The sequence below is a fragment of the Lepidochelys kempii genome, chromosome 15 (genome assembly GCF_965140285.1).
Source record: "Lepidochelys kempii isolate rLepKem1 chromosome 15, rLepKem1.hap1, whole genome shotgun sequence".
NCBI lineage: Eukaryota > Metazoa > Chordata > Testudines > Cheloniidae > Lepidochelys > Lepidochelys kempii.
The window spans coordinates 12,040,093-12,056,895 of NC_136394.1; the positions used below are offsets into that span (position 1 = coordinate 12,040,093).

Genomic DNA, 16,803 nt, shown 5'->3' on the forward strand with positions numbered 1-16,803 from the left:
ATATTGTGCACCGAATTTTTATTTTTTGGCGCAGAATGTCCTCAGGAGTAAGTGAATTCCGAGAAGTAGTAGTAGATCCCATCCTGGTTTCCTGTTGTAGCTTAGCAGCATGGCAATCTTCAAATCTTAAGTTCATCTCTTGGACAAATGGTCAGAGAGACACTTGGCCATTAGATTTTGTTAGTTCCAGTCTTCCAAAAAAAACCCCAAAAAACAAAAACACCAACCCGGCTTAATAGAAAAAAGGCAAATTACAATTTTTTTTACATCTATTTGTTTGATTCTTGCCTTATTCTATTGTGCTTTTAATTAACCCCAGCTTTTCTGTTTTGTTTTGTCTTTCACTTTTGTTTGATATAGAAGGGTTACAATCAGTGCAGTAATTCCGGGGTTGTGGCATGCTTGTTAGACTTAACATACTGTATGTAGAGGGACTGTATGCTATAGTGTTTCATGTTTTTACTGTGTTTGAGACTGTTTTTCATTAACTAGTATTTCCTTCATTTTGCTAGTTGTATCCTGCCCCCTCTCCATTTGTTTTTTCTGTTTAGATTGTAAACTCTTCAGGGCAGAGACTATCTCTTCCTAGGTATTTGTACAGTGCCTAGCACAATGAGACCCCAATCCTGACTGGGGCTTTTATGTGCTATTGCAATATAAATAGCAATATTTGTTTAGATGGGAGGCCTATCTAGCTATGCATAAATGTCATAAGACAATGTGTATTCCCTGTTCAATGTACTACCGCGCATCAGCTGTTTTCCTTGCTCTGTCTTTCTTCTGTTGTGTTTACTTAAATCTAAGCTTGGAAACATTGCGTGTACATCAGAAATATTTGTATTAGCAATATTAAAGAGAGCAGTTATGTTAAGCGGATAATTATAAATGGAAATAAAAAAGAAGTTTAGAGGCTGAAATATGCCCATCTCCAAATTTCATAAGAGGTCAAGATTTCTCAGAATGTGATCCAATCTAGACACATGCCCAGGGGTTAAAAGCCATGCTACAAAAGCCTACCAGCTCTGCATCCAGTGGTGGTGTTCTTCAAGACTCTCTTGCTCTTTCATTGATGCAATTTGATGCACCAATTTTAATGACATATTTTGTCCCTGTTTGAAATTGGCTATGCATACACATCTTATACATGAACCATGCAAAATCTTTGAAAGTTTTATTAACACCTGATTGTAATATGTAATCAAGTCTAGAAATTGGCCAAATGACTGAACCTGTTGCACATTTGCAAAATAAAGAGAAAACAAAACACAATTTAGTTAGCATGAAAACTACTTAGGAGATTATGCAGTAGGATGGGGTATTTATTTCAAGCGTAGTAGGAATACACTGCATTGGTATTCAAGCTAGACACAGTAAAAGTTAACTCCCACTGGAAATTGTGCATAATTCCAATCTGCTTTCAGTTTTTCATAAGGCTTGCTCTTCAGAAGATAGTTTAATTAGATGTTCAAGTGTTTCCTAGAAAAGCAAATGTTATATATGCCTCATGTGGGATCACTAACTTGAAAAACAGTCACTGCTAGAGGTTTTCGTGTTAGAGAAAATGATATAGTATGGTATGCCTCTGCGACGTATTAAGTACTCAGTTGGGAAATCATAATTGATATAAATAAATTATTTAATATTCATATTACAGCAAGCCCCAGAGGCTTAATTTGGGATCAAGGCCCATTTGTGCTCGGCCCAGTACAAACAGAGAGGTAGACAGAGTGTCCGCTCCAAGAAGACAAGCAGCATAAAAAGGTGGGAAAGTGAAGGAAAACAAATCAAACATGCCATTTTATGGATATTTGCTTTTTTGTTTTTAGTTCCATAAACATGGACTTTTCCCAAGTGCTCTTCAGCCTCGCTTCATATGTTGTCTGGTTTCTTGACGGGGTCACAGCAGAAGTAAGCCCTCAGGAGGGATTTGAAGGTAAGGGCTGTAGCTCTATGGATCAGTTAAGGAAGAGTGTCCATGCATAAGGTATGGTGTAGAAGAAAGAGCGTAAAGACTTGTGGAAGGAGCAAATTGTGAGCAGATGTCCTACTGTGACTTCAACATTTCAGGTGCTGCAGAGATCTGGGGTGGTGGTTGAGAATAACTTAGTTGGAAAGGGACACATATCAATCTAGGACACATGGCTATCAGTATTAATGATTTGGGATCAAGGCCCAGGATTCTCATCCTCATTGCCAGTAAGAGTCTTTGATGGATTTTATAGTTAGAATCAGCAAGCTATTAGATTTCCCTCAGTTGTAAACTAGAGGCGATAAGAACTAGGATATAACTATGAGCCTTAGCTGTGGAACTCACTGTCTGTTGCAATTAGAGATGCTCATTTTTTCTTGTCATAAATGGGAAGGCTAAAGATACACTCATTATAGTTGATAATGTCTTAAATATTCTATAGTTAGTTGCACATCGGTGTTGGGCATGAGTGTGAAGGATAGTATTTACGTATGTGGTGTTGTTTTTCTGGTAAGCCATAATATGGTGAGAGCAACCAGCAGAGGAGTCTAAGGATTGTTAACGTGAATCAAACCAATCAACCCTTTCATAGAATCATAGAATATCAGGGTTGGAAGGGACCCCAGAAGGTCATCTAGTCCAACCCCCTGCTCAAAGCAGGACCAATTCCCAGTTAAATCATCCCAGCCAGGGCTTTGTCAAGCCTGACCTTAAAAACCTCTAAGGAAGGAGATTCTACCACCTCCCTAGGTAACGCATTCCAGTGTTTCACCACCCTCTTAGTGAAAAAGTTTTTCCTAATATCCAATCTAAACCTCCCCCACTGCAACTTGAGACCATTACTCCTCGTTCTGTCATCTGCTACCATTGAGAACAGTCTAGAGCCATCCTCTTTGGAACCCCCTTTCAGGTAGTTGAAAGCAGCTATCAAATCCCCCCTCATTCTTCTCTTCTGCAGGCTAAACAATCCCAGCTCCCTCAGCCTCTCCTCATAAGTCATGTGTTCCAGTCCCCTAATCATTTTTGTTGCCCTTCGCTGGACTCTCTCCAATTTATCCACATCCTTCTTGAAGTGCGGGGCCCAAAACTGGACACAGTACTCCAGATCAGGCCTCACCAATGTCGAATAGAGGGGAACGATCATGTCCCTCGATCTGCTCGCTATGCCCCTACTTATACATCCCAAAATGCCATTGGCCTTCTTGGCAACAAGGGCACACTGCTGACTCATATCCAGCTTCTCGTCCACTGTCACCCCTAGGTCCTTTTCCGCAGAACTGCTGCCTAGCCATTCGGTCCCTAGTCTGTAGCTGTGCATTGGGTTCTTCCGTCCTAAGTGCAGGACCCTGCACTTATCCTTATTGAACCTCATCAGATTTCTTTTGGCCCAATCCTCCAATTTGTCTAGGTCTTTCTGTATCCTATCCCTCCCCTCCAGCGTATCTACAACTCCTCCCAGTTTAGTATCATCTGCAAATTTGCTGAGAGTGCAATCCACACCATCCTCCAGATCATTTATGAAGATATTGAACAAAACCGGCCCCAGGACCGACCCTTGGGGTACTCCACGTGATACCAGTTGCCAACTAGATATGGAGCCATTGATCACTACCCGTTGAGCCCGACAATCTAGCCAGCTTTCTACCCACCTTGTAGTGCATTCATCCAGCCCATACTTCCTTAACTTGCTGACAAGGATACTGTGGGAGACAGTGTCAAAAGCTTTGCTAAAGTCAAGAAACAATACATCCACTGCTTTCCCTTCATCCACAGAACCAGTAATCTCATCATAAAAGGCGATTTAGATTAGTCAGGCATGACCTTCCCTTGGTGAATCCATGCTGGCTGTTCCTGATCACTTTCCTCTCATGCAAGTGCTTCAGGATTGATTCTTTGAGGACCTTCTCCATGATTTTTCCAGGGACTGAAGTGAGGCTGACTGGCCTGTAGTTCCCAGGATCCTCCTTCTTCCCTTTTTTAAAGATTGGCACTACATTAGCCTTTTTCCAGTCATCCGGGACTTCCCTGGTTCGCCACGAGTTTTCAAAGATAATGGCCAATGGCTCTGCAATCACAGCCGCCAATTCCTTCAGCACTCTCGGATGCAACTCGTCCGGCCCCATGGACTTGTGCACGTCCAGCTTTTCTAAATAGTCCCTAACCACCTCTTTCTCCACAGAGGGCTGGCCATCTCTTCCCCATTTTGTGATGCCCAGCGCAGCAGTCTGGGAGCTGACCTTGTTAGTGGAAACAGAGGCAAAAAAAGCATTGAGTACATTAGCTTTTTCCACATCCTCTGTCACTAGGTTGCCTCCCTCATTCAGTAAGGGGCCCACACATTCCTTGGCTTTCTTCTTGTTGCCAACATACCTGAAGAAACCCTTCTTGTTACTCTTAACATCTCTGGCTAGCTGCAGCTCCAGGTGCGATTTGGCCCTCCTGATAACATTCCTACATGCCCGAGCAATATTTTTATACTCTTCCCTGGTCATATGTCCAACCTTCCACTTCTTGTAAGCTTCTTTTTTATGTTTAAGATCCGCTAGGATTTCACCATTAAGCCAAGCTGGTCGCCTGCCATATTTACTATTCTTTCGACTCATCGGGATGGTTTGTCCCTGTAACCTCAACAGGGATTCCTTGAAATACAGCCAGCTCTCCTGGACTCCTTTCCCCTTCAAGTTAGTCCCCCAGGGGATCCTGGCCATCCGTTCCCTGAGGGAGTCGAAGTCTGCTTTCCTGAAGTCCAGGGTCCGTATCCTGCTGCTTACCTTTCTTCCCTGCGTCAGGATCCTGAACTCGACCAACTCATGGTCACTGCCTCCCAGATTCCCATCCACTTTTGCTTCCCCCACTAATTCTACCCAGTTTGTGAGCAGCAGGTCAAGAAAAGCGCCCCCCTAGTTGGCTCCTCTAGCACTTGCATCAGGAAATTGTCCCCTACGCTTTCCAAAAACTTCCTAGATTGTCTATGCGCCACTGTATTGCTCTCCCAGCAGATATCAGGAAAATTAAAGTCACCCATGAGAATCAGGGCATGCGATCTAGTAGCTTCCGTGAGCTGCCGGAAGAAAGCCTCATCTACCTCATCCCCCTGGTCCGGTGGTCTATAGCAGACTCCCACCACTACATCACTCTTGTTGCACACACTTCTAGACTTAATCCAGAGACACTCAGGTTTTTCTGCAGTTTCGTACCGGAGCTCTGAGCAGTCATACTCATTTTGGAGGATTATATGGAGTTTGAGAGAAATTTTACCCCCTAGCTGAGCTCTGTTGTTGCAGCTGTGATGGGTTGGATCACAGAAACCCCCTGGGAGCTGCCACCTGATGTGCCAAGACTACTTCTGCCCCTGCTTTCCTGCCCAGACAGCTTAGGACTTCAGTGCCCTGCCTAGTTTGAGCCAGATCCGCTAGCCTGCTGCAAACCCAGACCCAAGTGTGAACCACATACCCTAACAACTGTAGGCTTAACTGAAAGCCGCTTACAGAAGTGTGCCTGTCTTTAACGCTCAGATGCGCAACTCCCAAAGGGGTCCAAACCCTAAATAAATCTGTTTTACCCTGTATAAGCTTTATACAGGGTAAACTCATAAATTGTTCACCCTCTATAACACTGATAGAGAGAGATGCACAACTGTTTGACCCTCAAGTATTAATTAATAAGTAAAAAGTGAGTTTATTAAATACAGAAAGGAGGATTTAAGTGGTTCCAAGTAGTAACAAAGTGAATTACCAAGCAAAATAAAATAAAACACACCAGTCTAAGTCTAGTACAGTAATAAAACCGGAATATAGATAAAATCTCACCCTTAGAGATGTTTCAATATGTTTCTTTCACAGACTGGAGCTGGACACCTTCCTAGTCTGGGCACAATCCTTTCCCCCGGTACAGCCCTTGTTCCAGCTCAGGTGATTGCTCGGGGATTCCTCCTAATGGCTAAAAGAAAAGGAGTACTTGTGGCACCTTAGAGATTAACCAATTTATTTGAGCATAAGCTTTTGTGATCTGATAAAGTGAGCTGTAGCTCACGAAAGCTTATGCTCAAATAAATTGATTAGTCTCTAAGGTGCCCCAAGTACTCCTGTTCTTTTTATATAGATGTAAGCAGTGTCAGGATGAGCTCCACCCTGACATCTGGTGGTGAGGTGTGGCAAGTTGTGGAAAAGAACTTCAGGGGCCGATCTCATTTGCATAGGCACACCCACCACGCCTAGAATGAGACCATAGCTGCCCAAATGGTCACTTTGGCTGCTGTGGGATCCCCAGTGTCTCTGTTATTGGGGCAGGAAGAATAAATTGTTATTACCCTGATTATGGGAACTGTGCTTGGAACTGTACGTGGCCTTTTGTTATGATGGAGGGATTCACCATCAACTAAGTAGCACTCGCTAGGCAAGGGTCATGGGTTCCAAAACTGCATGAATGGAGAGAGGCTGGGGACAAGTAGTAGTACTTGGTGGCATGGGCCCCTTGGTGAGGGCCTTACATGCTGATTGCACTTCCTCCTCTCTCCACTGTGGAATATCAGAGCTAATTTTGATTTCATTAGAAGTCTAGTTATAGGCTGCTGAGCTCACTTTGGGCTGACAGTGCACCAGCACTGGGGCTCCCCTACTATAAGCTGAATTCACCTAAGAGCTGAAATCACTGAGTGTTGTGTTAAGTAGTGGGGGAGCCTGAAGATATATTGTGGAGCAGTTTGCGGGACGGCTGGTGAAGCAGTTCGACGCGGAGCAGTGTGTGGATGGCAGGAGCTGCTTGTGGGCCGTGGAGCTGAGCGAAGGAGTTCGTGGGGCAGCTGGCGGAGCGGAGCGCAGCTGAGCGAAGGAGTTCGTGGGGCAGCTGGCGGAGCGGAGCGCTGCTATGGAGCTATGGGGCGGTCAGCTTCAGATCACGTAAGGTGCCTCTTACCCCCGTCCCATTTCCACCCAGGTTGGGAGGTAAAGCTCCGCCGATAAACTTTCGAACTCTGGGGCTGCCCTGACCAGGGACAGAGACTTTTGGGGCATTGGACTTTTGGGACTTTGGGTGATTTGGGGTTGCTGGACTCAAGAACCAAAGGGAAAAGGGCATGCCCCAATTTGCCTGGGGTGGGGTTGTTTTTGCTCATGGGTTGTGTTATGAATCCTGTTGGTGGTGTTTCCCCAACATAATGCCACATTGTTTCTCTCTGTTATTAAAAGACTTTTGCTACACTCAGACTATGTGCTTGCGAGAGGGGAAGTATTGCCTCTTGGAGGCGCCCAGCGGGGGTGGTATATATTTTTCCCAGGTCACTGGGTGGGGGCTCGAGCCGGTTTGCATTGTGTTATTGGAATGGAACCCCTAGATATTGAACCCGGCCCTTGTTGCTGCCAACTCTGACGGGCAGAAGGGTTACATAGAGGGTGCGTCGCAGCAGCATCAGTGTTTGCAGTAGTGTCAATGGTTCCTGAAGCCCAGCTCTGCAAGGGCCAGTGGCTGGTGGATGGGCATAGAAACAGATTCACTGGCTCTGCTGTATTAAATACAGAGAAAGTGCTCTGTCTGGGATGAGAAAATAACACGTAGTCTCCATGTTTACTGTGTCTTAAAAAAAAATACTAGACCCAAATTCTGGCATCCTTAATTTGTACTCCAGCACATTCCTAATTACTTCAATGAGTTTTGCCTGAAAGAGGGCTGAATATAAATTGAATAAGGACCTTAGTACTTTAGTCAGATTATGTGAATTCTTGATGTGTGCTGCCAGGGGCTGTGTGTTGTGAGGACTATAAGAGACAATCAGGGACCATCTGCAGCAGCTTCCTGTCGCCATAGCAACCAGAGCAGTGCTGAAGTAAAGATCTCACATTACTGTTTTTGCAGCCTGAATTCAGAGATGGAAGCAGGTGGCATGAGTATGTTTGGCTGGAAATAGTGTAGCTGTCTCCCAAGTATTTTGCTGGTTGGCCAGCATGGTGATGTAGTGTAGCCATGTTGGAATTCCAACATGTCCTTAGGGAAGGAATATCTCTTGTTGCTCAGTAGTGCCCCCTCTAGCTTTCTAAGTATTGTATTTGCTGACTCTAACAGATGTCCCATTAAGGCTTCCTTGCCTATAAAGATTCCCCAGCAAGGGGTCTCAACGCATGGCTGACTTGGATTTAAAGCATATGCTGGCACTCATCTGTTATACTGGTTGATGATACCAATAAATAAAAAGAATCTGTCCACATTAGTGCACAAAAGTGGTTTGATACCTTGAGTTAACCCTTGTCCTGGCTTCCATATCTGAGGTTTGCAGTTCTCTTGGTTTTCAGTTAGTTGCCCTAGCAATTCTCTTTCCTTGAATTAATATTTCTTCCATTTTTGTAGTTAACATTGTATCAAACATAAAAGAAATTGTAAAAAGTATGTCTTTATAATAAAAATCAACAGTATTTCAAGTTTACAAAAACATAATAGAGAGTGCTATTCTGCCTCATTTTATGAATCAGTGCCACTCATTGGAATACAAAGCAATCTGTAAAGACTACATATCTAAAATTTCCATTGATTTATGAAAAATTCCATAATGTGTACATTCAGATGGGAAAAGAAACAGGTAAGCCATTTCATTTTCCTGATTGAGTGTAAAAACATTTGGTTGTGCATTTTTAGGCTTATTTCTTTGTTCTGGTTAGAAACTGAAGGATAAGGTGTGTGAACTCAACAGGCCCCTTATCCAATTTCCATGCCTGAGCTTTTCTTTGATACCTGGTGACAGCTGGCCAACACTCTACCAGCCTGAAACTCTGACAAGGTGTACAGCCAAAACCTAGAGGGGAAAGTTTGACTTTTTGGGTCTAATAAGACTCTGATCATGTAAGTAACATCGTGTGTGGACTGCTTCAGCTGCATGGAACCCCATTGTATCCAGAGGAGCTCCATGCAGGTGTAAAGGTCTGCCTGCCCAAGTAGCTGGGTATCTTAGCGATATTGTCAGGCTATATTTTGATTGCAAATGTAGGTTTTGTTCTTTTAAAAAAAAAAAAAAAAAAGCATAACTAAAAACAAACATCGTTATTTCCTGCCTTTTTTTTTATTCCAAGGAAAAGAGTCCCGTCCCCCCAAAAAACCACAAATGTTTCCTTGTTTTTCAAAGCCAATATCAGATTATAATGGTAGTGCATGAGAAGTTGAAAGTGAAATTGACTAAAAGCAAACTATAAAAATCAGTGAAATTTTTAAGTTCTTCTTGCCCAAACTGAGATGCAAAATGTGAACAAATGGCATAAAAATAACAGGTAAATTAGTTAAAAATTTTAAGCAATTTCATATGATCTAGATAATTAAGCTTGAGATGTTACATATCTTTTCAGAATAATATCCTCACAGCTGCCGCTTTTTCTTTTGATTTGAGTGAGTTCTTAACAGAAATAAAAATTCTATAATGAGATATGTTAGGGCCTGAATCTGATCTCAGACTAATTATATTACTGATGTGTAACTTCATTGTTTTCAGTGCAGTCAGTCCTTAAAGACTTGTTTACAGTTGGAAATTTACCAAAATAGGTATTCTGGAATAGCTCCCTGTGTGGGCGCTCTTATTCCAGAATAAAAGTGCCTTTTTCTGATTTAGCTTACTCCACTTTGGAAGTGGAATTAATAATTATTCCAAAATAGCTATTTCAGTAAATTTCCAAGTGTAGGAAAGCCCTTACACAGTTGTCATAAATATAAAGGGAAGGGTAAACCCCTTTGAAATCCCTCCTGGCCAGGGGAAAGCTCCTCTCACCTGTAAAGGGTTAAGAAGCTAAAGGTAACCTCGCTGGCACCTGACCAAAATGACCAATGAGGAGACAAGATACTTTCAAAAGCTGGGAGGAGGGAGAGAAACAAAGGGTCTGTGTCTGTCTGTAGTCGTCTTGGCCTGGGACAGAACAGGAATGGAGTCTTAGAACTTTTAGTAAGTGATCTAGCTAGGTATGTGTTAGATTATGATTTCTTTAAATGGCTGAGAAAAGAATTGTGCTGAATAGAATAACTATTTCTGTCTGTGTATCTTTTTTGTAACTTAAGGTTTTGCCTAGAGGGGTTCTCTATGTTTTTGAATCTAATTACCCTGTAAGATACCTACCATCCTGATTTTACAGGGGGGATTTCTTTATTTCTATTTACTTCTATTTTTTATTAAAAGTCTTCTTGTAAAACACTGAATGCTTTTTCATTGTTCTCAGATCCAAGGGTTTGGGTCTGTGGTCACCTATGCAAATTGGTGAGGCTTTTTATCCAACATTTCCCAGGAAAGGGGGGGTGCAAGTGTTGGGAGGATTGTTCATTGTTCTTAAGATCCAGGGGTCTGGGTCTGTAGTCACCTAGGCAAATTGGTGAGGCTTTTTATCCAACATTTCCCAGGAAAGGGGGAGTGCAAGTGTTGGGAGGATTGTTCATTGTTCTTAAGATCCAAGGGTCTGGGTCTGTAGTCACCTAGGCAAATTGGTGAGGCTTTTTACCAAACCTTGTCCAGGAAGTGGGGTGCAAGGTTTTGGGAAGTATTTTGGGGGGAAGGACGCGTCCAAACAGCTCTTCCCCAGTAACCAGTATTAGTTTGGTGGTGGTAGCGGCCAGTCCAAGGATAACGGGGGTAATATTTTGTACCTTGGGGAAGTTTTGACCTAAGCTGGTAAAGATAAGCTTAGGAGGTTTTTCATGCAGGTCCCCACATCTGTACCCTAGAGTTCAGAGTGGGGGAGGAACCGTGACAACAGTGTAAATTAAATCAGAATCAGACCTTCAGCACCCTGTCCTACCTGTCTTTTGTCCTGCTATCTTTTGTTGCAGGCATGTTATCCTCAGTCAGTATGACATGTAGAGAGCCTGGAATTTACAATATTTAACTGGTCAGTTTAGCCTTTCTGGGGACGAAAGAATCTGCAACTAACAGGTTTTACAGTTTCAGGGTAACCACACTTATATTCCCCCTTTATGGACCCTCAAGGACATTCACTTAAGGTTTCTGGCTCCCAACTGTCACCTCTCTTGAGTGGAGACCTACATCTCTCCCTTCTGATAGGAGGTTTTAAGGCTGCACAGCTCCCTGCCTTACACTGTGATATACCCATCAAACCAGACTGCCTAAAAAGGTCAGTGCCTGTCCTTTGCTCTCTCTCCAAGGACTATGAATAGTATAAAAGGGCTATGAACTATGTATTGCCCAGTTACAAGTTACCACCCATCTTTCTAAGCAAGCATATTTCTATTAATGCATTTACCTTAAGCATAAAGATAATAAAAACTATAAACAGATTGACACACACTAAACGTACCTGGAGTCATCCATCAGTCTTGTGGAACCCTGTCCGCTTGCTGGTTCAGAAAGAAAGACCTGAGTCAGTTTAAACCTAGCCTTTTTAAATCAAAAGCCCTTTTTGCCTGTTTCTGGGGGGGAAAAAAATTGAAACAGTATATGCATGCCTCCTTAGGAGGCGGTACCTCTCTGGAGGTGTTTATAACCTAGGGTGATGCACCTTAATCATCCCACTGTTTTTATTTTTTGGCAGACCTCTGGCAACTCTCCCCCTTGGAGCCACATCTAATCTCTGGCCCACAGTGATACATAGCTATTCATAACCTTCATGCAATATGTTTCCACAATATGTCACACAGGCATGACACACAATTTGTGCCATGAAGTGTCACTGTGATTAGTATCAGTTGCAAAAGGTTCACAATGGGAGTATAGGAGATGGTTTTGAGTTTATCTTCGTATTTCAATCTTAAGCATTTCACACATGATTATTTATTCTGTTTGTATGCCATGTATATTGCTTAATTCTCCAAAACATTTCTAATGGTTGCTTGTGGCTTTAATAGGAAGTGCTGATGGCATTGTGTATCTGGTGGGAAACTTTACACATTATTCATTCATCTATCCCAATGCCAGTCACAATTATGTCTGGGTTCTAATCTCCAACCGGAATGGCTTTTTCTCTGGAGTCTGCTTTGTCTTACTGCAATACACATTTACTGGGAAAAAAAAAAAAAACCTCTTAGCATTATACCCCCATTTCCTATGTACTTAAAACTCCACAGGCACTGTAGCAACTGATAAAGGAGGCTTTGAGTCTCCACGTTAATTAGGTTTTATTAATACATCACACTAAATTGCTGCTGTTCATATCCTTAAAGTGGATTTTCCCTGTGATATCTAGTGGACCAAATTCTGCTTGTAAATAAGAGCAGAATTTGGCTCATACTTAATGGCTGCATTATACCTGTATGTGCAAATATAAAATGTAGTATTTTCCATGGTAATTTTAACGTATTAGGCATTTGTATATATTCATTCATTATAATGACTTAAGAAAACGTATTTAAAAAAACCTTGTAGTGAATTTTCTTTTCTTTGGTTAGCCCATTTCTCCTCACCACCTAGGAGCAGAACCCTGGCAGTTTCTGAGAAGTACACATGTGTGTTGTCTTCTGTCTTTATAGGAACTCAAAATCTAAGGGCATCAGCAGTAAAACTGAAACTGGCTTATATTTTGCCACCATTTCTGTGTCATTAAAAATACCTATTTTTGGAGATATGACAGCCTAGAATGAAACATAAGTCTCCATTCATGTAGCTGCCGCAGCCTTACAGCTCAAACCTGTAAAACATGTTTTTTCCTTTCTCCCACTTGCTGTTCTCTCTTGCATTCTTTTCCCTTCATGTTGGTGCTGGGCTCTCTAAGATTATCTCCCTTTTACTTTTCCTTCTGCAGAGGCAGCATTTGGAACTTGTGAAAACCTTGGGTGATGGGCTGGGCTACCTGATTCTAGGAGAACTGTTGTGGAACAGGCATGAATTGTACATGGGGCATGTGTAATTTGCTATTCTCTGAGTGCATTTTTCAGAGAGGGAGGGGGACAAAAATAACCTTGCTGAATTAAAGCTGGCCCTGCTTTCCTGCACCTGTCTCTCAGATAGGGTGTTTATTTTTGGTCAACAGTATGTGAGACTTTCTTTCTCCCTTTCCTCTCCCCATCTCCTTTTCTTGTTTTTCTCCCTCATTCCCCATATCTATCCTTGTGCTGCTGCTATCTCCCTGAGATTTTCTTTCTCTCCACTCTCACCCTGCCTGTGATTAAGTGCCTGGAATATTTCCAGCCTGATGACTGCAGAGTTTTGCAATGAGACTCTTGTGGGAATTACTGCAGTAGGGCTGTATCTCAAAATGCCCTACTCATAGGAGCCAGGCTATACTATACTTGACTGTGTGTGTTTCAAAGTGACTAGTATGTTAAAAGCACTGCTGCAAATCAAATAATAATGGTCTGGTGCAGGAGTACCTGATGTGAGATTGTTTAGTTACTGATTATTGCTACAAAACATCTGATATACTTAGCCCCAACCCCCCATCTTCCTTTCAGTTGAAATGTATAGACATTTTCACAAGTTCCAGTAGCACTGACCTTTCCATTCTGCTTATCTGAGAATTAGGCCTGAACCAAAACCTGTTTCTAACCCCATCTCCGCCTCCCCACCCCCCTCTCTGATTGGGCACGTTTGAAATCCAAACCCAAAGCCTGATCCCAAAAGTCCTGAACTTTGGTGGTAGTTGAAATCTGAATTCTGTGACTTGAGTTTCTCTAATGATCAGAAATGAACTCTGTCCCTTTTGGTCAAAGAAGTCAGTCACGTTATCACATTGCAAATTTGTTTGGTAGTTTTCTTGTCCTTTGTTAAGCCCTCTTGTGGGAAGGAAAGGTGGAGGAGGCGTCTTCAGGGCATGTAGCTGAACAGAAACCTTGTGGGTGGGTGGGTGGGTGTGTGTGTGTGTGTGTGTGTGTGAAATTGAGTTGGGATTTTCCTCAAGTCATGAGATAACAATAGCACTGAAGGCAAGGTTATGTGCACACACTCATTCTTAACCCATGGCTTTTATCACAGTGTCTACTCACTAGGTTGAAAAACAGGTAGGATCTACTGTTTTCTCAGAAGCTTGAGGGGATAAATGGATCTTTTCTTTAATTCATTAGCTTCCATGATGAGGTTATTTTTCAGAACATGAATATCCAAAATGTTGTAATTTGTTGCAGTGCCATATTATTGCATCATGTTGTGATGTTATAACACAGTGCAACAGCAACACAACACCAAGTCAGCCCAGAACTAAGAAACAAATGTTTTATTGTTGTTTTTCTGTTTTTCTGACAGAGGCTGCTGTCAGTATTACCCACTACCTGAGACTGTCCAGAATTAATAAGCAAACTAATTCAGAACGAAGGTTAAACTTTCAACAAACCCAAACATTTGAAAGTATGTAAGCAGGGGGGAAAGATCTAGAAAGGTAGGGAAGAGGAAAGAGGCACAACTGACCTCTTGATTCCCCTCTCTGTGGAGGTCTGACCATTCTGGTCAATGGAAACAGGACATTTTTAGCAATAATTGGCCAGATTGTGGCTGGTCCTGTATGGATCCACAAAGGGCAGAGAGAGGACAACAACTGAGCCTTCACTCTGTTGCCCTGCACAGGAGTATGAATGCTGCCAGGTTAATGTCACTGCTACACTAGCTCCCCAGTGGGGATGGTCAAGGGTAGGACTGTGACACAGCCCTTCCTCTGCTGGACTTGCTGCACTCTGGGTGATTACACTCTCATTCCAGTCAGCGCTTTCCTGGAGGAATTCTGGCAATTCCGGTAGAGACTCCTGCTTGCTGTGTGGCCCCTCCTCACTCTGCTCCAATATCTCAAGCCACAGTCTGACCTAAATAATTTATCGGTTAAGGTAGATCAGAGTGTCTTTATTGTTTTTTTACATAAAGTGTTCTAAGATTCCTCCTCCCCCATACCTTCCACTCCATTTCCCATCCCCCTCTCCTCTTTCTCCTCACCAGTTTCATGCTTTATCTTTCATTCCCTAGGTATCTTTTATCCAGCTTCCCCCAACAGAATCCTCTTTCTGTTTTCTTTCCCACAATCCACCCACTTAAAATATTTTCTCCCTGGCCTCATGGAGCATCACTATGGTGATGTCATGATGTCATTGTACTAGGAACTGTTACCTAGGAGATGGCGTGATGTCATTGTACTGGAGACCGTTGCTAGGGTGATTGTGGTGGGGAACAGGGGCTGTCATGTGACCCACATCAGGAAATGTTCCCATTAAGGAGGAGGGAGAATGGTGTGTGTGGTGGGGGAATGAAAAAGAAGCCGCCAAAGATTCAAAAATCTCAGTTTTCAGTTTATCTTGATATAGAATGCTCAACTAAGTCTCAGCTTATCTGTGTTCTTATCTTTCTGATCTCTCTCATATATTTCCTAATGTGCCTGCCACCATAGGCAGCATTTGGCCATAATAAAAGCAGAATAAGCCATAGTCCAGTTGTGTTCCCTGGTGGCATGGGTTCTTTTCTTTATTGCTCTGTCCATCCTCTTTTACTGTCAGGTTCCTCTCATTTCCATGATGAATAATCCAGCACAGTCATTGACCACACAGACGTCTATGGTATGTTACATGCGTGAGCTTCATGCGGCTGAGGGGGATATAGTTCTGTACCTCAACCAGCAATCTGAGTTCCCCCCCCTTCTGCCTCCCCCATTCCTGTTTCCAGTCTATCACTGATGATGGGAACATACCTTAGTAATTCCAGCAGCTCCACAAAATGTCTAACCTGAAAGGTGAAACATGTTAACAAAAAAGAAGATTCAGCCATTATAGGTCAATAATGGCCAGCCCTAGGTGAAATCCCTTCCGGAAGATACCACAAAGGTGAAGCAAGCAGAATCAGGTTGCAGGAGTTCACAACTTTAAAATGCAATATAGTCAAGTAACTGGGGAAAAGGTTTGAAGGAGAGAGGAGGGTTCTGATATCCTGGATGAAGCACTGAATCACTGCGTTATCTCAGGCAACCTACCTGGCTTCTGCCTTAATCAGCCCAGCAGGACAGTGTGTAAAAACCTAGGGATCTCACTGACCAACCCATATAGCATCTGAGATGAACTTTCCTGCAGAAACAAATGACCAAAAATAGAAAGTAAGATTTCATCTGACCCAAAGACAAAGAAGAAGAATTGTCCAGTGCTTGGGGTGCTAGTCAGAGACCTGGATTCAATTCTCCTGTTCTGCCAATAACACCCTCTGTGACTTTTTGAAAGTCACTTAGTCTCTGTGTGCCTCAGTTCCTCTATCTGTAAAATAGGGACAGTGGAACTGCTCTACCACACAGAAGAATTGAGGATAAATGCATTGCAGTTTGGGAGGCACTCAGATATATAAATGGCCATATTATAAATACATAAATTAGATAGATTATATAGATTTACCCAGCCAATAAATGATTGTGCTGAAGTAGGAAATATGTTTAAGTTGATACTGTCCTGCAATGGTAACATTGGCTTCAGTCTTTGGGTCTGGTGTAGCTGTGCTTGGTGCAAGACTTGGGGGGCTAGGAAAGGTGACTTTGTGCTTCGCCATCTTTGGATCTGCCTGGCCCCCAAAATAATTTAGAGCAGCCTCAATAAATGCAGTAAATAATGTACAGCTACCTGCAATAGTATACAGGGACTTGTTATGGCACCTGAGGAATCACTGGAGTACAGTCCACTCCAGCATTACCCCTGTGCCAAAGGCTATGCAGGGGAAGTGGCAAGGAATAAACTATATGCCATCTGAGGATTTCTCTCTGCCCTTTTCAGATGGGCATGTAAACCAGTTTTTGCTCCATTAGACAGAAATGCCTTATAAAGCCTGAGAAGCTGACCCATTGTCTCACAAAACAAAACTGCTAATGCTGGAGACATGAATAGATGGGGAGGGAGATGGATGATGTGTCCAGGTAAAATGGGTGGCTTGAGCCTGTTGCTCCAAAATTGCATGTGACTCAGAATGCTGTTTGAAT

At 42.8% G+C, this 16,803-nt stretch overlaps 1 long non-coding RNA gene across 3 annotated transcripts; it reads right to left on the reverse strand.

Moving 5' to 3' along the window:
- Window positions 1-162: 162 nt before the first annotated feature.
- LOC140898816 (uncharacterized) lies at window positions 163-11,404 on the reverse strand. 3 transcript variants are annotated; one of them, XR_012155108.2, is made up of 6 exons: window positions 11,242-11,404; window positions 10,726-10,792; window positions 8,194-8,293; window positions 5,779-5,908; window positions 3,671-4,206; window positions 163-2,080 (listed from the first exon to the last, which is right to left on the reverse strand). It is a non-coding gene; the product is annotated as an uncharacterized LOC140898816 (long non-coding RNA). The 3 variants fall into 3 exon arrangements; XR_012155107.2 differs by lacking the exon at window positions 8,194-8,293; XR_012155109.2 differs by lacking the exons at window positions 3,671-4,206; window positions 8,194-8,293.
- Window positions 11,405-16,803: the final 5,399 nt, after the last annotated feature.